Below are 4,945 nucleotides of genomic sequence, written 5' to 3'. Positions count from 1 at the left end.
TTAGAAGCCATCTACGTCACAGCTGGGGTGGAGCCAGCTGCCGCCAGTTTTTTGTGGATGTTGTACAATCGGTGTTGCTCGTCCTTTTAAGAAATTGCGCAAAAAGCCCAATCGATGAGATTAGCACTTAAGGGGTTAAGGAGGAGACTGTACGTCGGCCTGGCGGCTTTCAGTTGGTCCCTAATGTCATGCAGTGGGCACCTGGAGGTGCATGTGGAGAACTCCCAGGGATTCACCAGAATGAGGTTGGGGTTCTCCTTGTGACTGGGGTGCTGGTGGGTGGGGTGCACCCTAGGCAGGCTGGGTGTTGGGGTGGGGCTGATGTGGGGCATAGGCAGACATGGCTTGACTGGAGGAGCTGGGTTGTTTGTGGGAACTTTTTCACCATGTTGATTTGCTGGGGTGTGGGGTGGGAGGTCAGGAGGTGGCATATGAGTTGGATATCCCTGTCCATGTCTCCTGCTGGGTCGTGGATTGTAAAATGTTCCTTGACCAAACTGGGGAGAACTCTGAGGAGGGTATTAAAAGTGTGTTGCTCCCGGGTTTCATCATCTGCCTCCGGGTAGGCAACGGTGACCAGATGTCTAGCTTAGGTTAAGGTGTCATATAAGTTGCCATCAAAAGTCAGGGTATCCAATTGAGATAGGGCCACTACTTCACCTAGTGATGGGGTGATGGCCTGAATCACGAGCTTTGTGAAATTCTGCCAGGTAAGCCCCGGGACAATTTTCAGCGCAATATTGGCTGCCGCTTTACCCCAAAGCGGGAGTGTAACTGCTATTTTTTGCCTGTCATCTTCGAACCCTATGTTTAGTAAAGGTTTAAGAATTGCCAGGTATGTATGAACATCATACTGTTTGGGGTCGAATTTGGGCAATTGCACGTGAGGTTTGGTTGCCATTTTGCTGGTATTTCCTGAATGCCTCTCTCGTATGCCCGGGTCAAGAACCACCGCTGTCCACCAACGTAATGCTAGGTGTTTTAAGGTAGGCTTCCCGTCCCTCTAATGCCTAGTGTGTAGCTGGATTCTCTTTCTAGACCGGAGGTTAGACAAATAAGAGAGAGGCAGGACACAAAAACTCAAGGCAACAACCTTAAACGTGTATTGTCAAATTCTACAGGTGGAACAGGCAGATGTCACAACAGTAATTATTCTGGATTATTATAAACCATTATGTCAAGATTGTGGGTAGTAGTATCACGCAAGATACTATTCGGGACAAGATCAGGCACAAAGTGAATAGTACATTAGCTAATACCAGAAGTCTTAGGGCAGAAAAATCAATCACTGTCAGTCGTGGGAAGTCTAGACTTTATCCGTTTAGGTGGAGTTCATTTTCATTGTGGCCGAGGCACTGTTATCACTGTTGGGCTGTCTACCTTAGTTCACTGTTACACTGTTAATTATTACCTTGGTTCTGGGAGCCCCAATTGATCTTAGTGGGGGGGGCCACGTTACTGGGATGGAATTATGTTCACTCAGACAAACACTCTATTCACTACTTGGCTGTGTTCATTGCCTCGCTGTTACCTTACTTATTCCACCTTTCTTTTACATTAACACTGACAGGTTTTATTTCTGACTTCCCATGCTTCTAGTAACTCACTGCTCAGCCCTCACTTCACTGTATCACTATCACTGTACCTTCACTGTCACTCACCATCGGGACTGAGTGTGGTAGCGGCCAAGGGAAAAGGGCGGTGGGGAACGGCTCAGCCCGGCTACTGATGGGGCTGAGTTCCTCCAGGGGTCTCCATATTCAGGGGCCACGGCATCACTCGTAGGGGCGTCGTCTCTCGTCTGGGGCTGTGTATGGCAAAGGGCCCCGAGCTTTCAGGGTTTGGGGCTGGAGTCTGTCCCTCTGGACTGGGGCCAAAAAGCTGCCTGAATCGTTCACTCAGGCGCCTGATGGAGGATGAGGGTCTTCGATGTCGGGGTGTGGGAATGTCCCACCCAGGGATCCTGGGGGCGGTCTCGAGGTTCTGCAGGCTGCTGTCTCTGGTGGTCAGTGATGCCATCAGGAGCTGGCTGAGGCGTCAGCCTCCATTGGGGTCCGTCAGGCTAGGCCCCTCAGGGACCGACTGTAGGGAGAAGAGTTCGGTGGGGACCACAGGGCTTCTCCAGCAGTCCTCAAGGCTGGGACCTCCCTCTAGGTAGTAATCTTGTGGGGGTGTGGCAGCACCTGACGGAGGAGCGGCTACTGGCCGTCTCCTCTCGTAGGGCCCAGCTACTGGCCATGGCCTTCTAAGGCCGTGGCTACTAGCTGTCGCAAGGGCCTGGTTACTGGCCACGGCCTGTGTGGGGGAGCGGCTGCAGGCGGACTCGAGAGCACTTTCAGAGCGGCTGCCGGTCATCTCCTGACAAGGGCAGGAGCTGCTACCGGCCGTCTCATAATTACCTCCAGAGCAGCTACCAGCCGTCTCCTGTAGGAGGGCTGAGCGGCTACTTGCTGTCTCTATGGCACCTTCAGAGCTGGTTCTGACCATCTCCTGACGATGGCAGGAGCGGCTACCGGTTCTCTCCCGATTACCTCCACAGCGGCTATCGGCTGTCTCCTGCAGATGGGTTGAGTGGCTACTGGCCGTCTCTGGGGTGCTGCTCTGGAGCTTGAGTAATAGCTCCACCCCCGATCCTATTGGGGGTCAGCTCTCCCAGAAGGTAGTCTCTTTTTTCCTATGGTGATGGCGGGCAAATTCCAGGTCATAGAGGCGCTCAGCCCGGGTGGACCTATGTCCCTGTCACCCTGAGCCAGGTCATGCTCTGTTTGCCCCTCCGTAGGCTCCTTTTGGGGGTGTTGAATGCCCTCAGCGAAAATATTCGGCATTTTAACTAAAGTACTGAAAAGGTTTAACTCACATACACCAAAGACCGTCATCAGAATAAGCAAAGAAATTCTTGAAGAAGTCCAGGAGTACAATTGCTTTAGGCAAATTATAAAATTAACGAAAGACCATAAGAGCGAAAGAAAAAGACACATTACAATGGGATGGAAAGCTTTCGGTAAACACAGAGACATTATGAAAATTAGCTTGCCAATATGTAAGAAACGAAAAGTGTATAACGAATGTGTAATTCCAACTATGACAGATGGTTGTGAGACCTCAGAACTTAAAAAATCGATGGAAAATAAACTAATCCATTCTCACAGAGCAATGGAAAGGTCCATGTTGGGGATATCCTTAAGAGGCAGGAATAGAGCAACTTGGGTAAGAGAGCAGACTTATGTCAAGGACATTATAGAAGTTATAAAAGAACAGGAAATTGGAGGTGGGCAGGCCATGTAGCGAGAGGCTGACTGACTGGACACTAAGAGATTGTAAACGTAGCAGAAAAGGCCAGAAAGGAGCTGGAGAGATGAAACAGAAAAGCAGGGAAAACGTGGCAGATATTGGCTCAGTCAAGAAATTCGTGAAAAAAGTTAGGGGAGGCCTTTGTTCAGCAATGGAAAAGTGATGACTGATGATTATGATGATGAAGAAGATTTGATATGGGGCACAGCGCAAATGCAGTCCCCCGGTACCAAAAATTGCACACTCGAGTTACCCTCATTTGGGTTAATCAAAGGGGTCAACACCACCAGAGTGCAATGGTGGGCCTCTCCCCGGGAGAACCGCCTTCGTGATCATGGTATCTCCTGTGCCAAGTAAGTATGCCACCTCCACCCATGCACTGCCCTAGACCAACCAATGCTGAAAACTTTATTTTCAATGCAGTATGCTATTGTTAGGCTAGGGTCAGCTTCCCGTCCGTTGAACGCCTATTATGCAGCTGGGTTCCCTTTCTAGACTCGAGCTTAGGAGACACAGGACACAAAAACTCAGGGCAACAACCTTACATGTATATTGGTAAATTCTAAATGTGGAACACGTAGACATCACGAAACAGGAATCTAGACAATTATATGACATGTACTGAGATCAAGGGAAGTAGTATCTCGCAGGATACGGTTTGGACAATAGTTCTGGATAAAAGTGAATAGCACAATGAACAGCACTTAAGGTATTGGGCAGGGGAATCGGTCACTGTCACCCTGAGGGAAATCTATACCAATTAGAATGGGCAGCTCGCCTATAGGTCTTACGATGTGGAAGAATTATGTTACTGGAGCCAAGATACACATTCACTGAGGTCACTGTAATCACTGCTCGGCTTCTTTCACTCTGTCACTGTTTCACTGTTGGTCTACACTTCCGTCACTATAGCACTGACAGATCTAGGACTTAGTTTCCCTTTAATATCTCAACACACTGCCTGATGTCTAGGTCACTGTTTCACTGTCACTGCACTTCCACTGTCACTCACTGTCAGGACTGGGTAGGGTGGTGGCATTGGCAGAGGGCAGCAGGAGAGCTCACAGCCCCGGCTCCTGATGGGGGCTCAGCTCTGCCAGGGACCTCTGTGTCCTGTGGCCACGGGATCACTCGTAGGGGCATCCTCTCTCGTCTGGGGCTGCGTGCGGCGAAGGGCCCCACACTGTCGGGGCTGGGAATTGGGGTACGGCCCTCAGGATTGGGACTGAAGAGTTTCCTGAAGCACTCACTCAGGCGGCTGACAGAGAACGAGTGTTATCTGCTTCGGGGTGGGAGGAGCCTCACCCGTGGGTCCTGAGGGTGGCCTCGGGGGCCTGTCTGCTGTGGTCTCCTGTCATCAGGGATACCGTCAGGAGTGGGCTGCGGCATCAGCCTCCGTTGGAGTCAGTCTGGTACGGTCCCTCTGGAGCCAGCTGGGCAGAAAATAACCTTGGGGATAGCACAGGGCCTCTTCATGGATCCTTGGGGCTGAGGCCTTCCTCCTGATGGTTGCCTCGCTGGTGATGGACAGTAGGGTCGTCTATGCCTCTGCTGGTCAGCAGGTCTGATGGCAGAATGCCCTCTCGTCGTGGAGTCACAGGGGGCGAGGGGCTTTGGTGCTTTTCCCCGGCGTGGCTGCCGGCTGTCACTGAGT

The 4,945-nt window shown here is 51.1% G+C and overlaps 1 non-coding gene across 1 annotated transcript; it reads right to left on the bottom strand.

Annotated features, from left to right (window-relative positions):
* Nucleotides 1-3,489: 3,489 nt before the first annotated feature.
* LOC145390140 (U1 spliceosomal RNA) lies at nucleotides 3,490-3,652 on the bottom strand. Its single transcript, XR_013895578.1, has one exon. It is a non-coding gene; the product is annotated as a U1 spliceosomal RNA (small nuclear RNA).
* Nucleotides 3,653-4,945: the final 1,293 nt, after the last annotated feature.

Source organism: Coenobita brevimanus, unplaced genomic scaffold (genome assembly GCF_032717465.1).
Source record: "Coenobita brevimanus isolate Jiangsu-jjx unplaced genomic scaffold, ASM3271746v2 jjx.HiC_scaffold_2909, whole genome shotgun sequence".
Classification (NCBI taxonomy): domain Eukaryota; kingdom Metazoa; phylum Arthropoda; class Malacostraca; order Decapoda; family Coenobitidae; genus Coenobita; species Coenobita brevimanus.
Note: the sequence above shows the minus strand (reverse complement) of the source record. Positions and strands in the feature narration are given on the sequence as shown.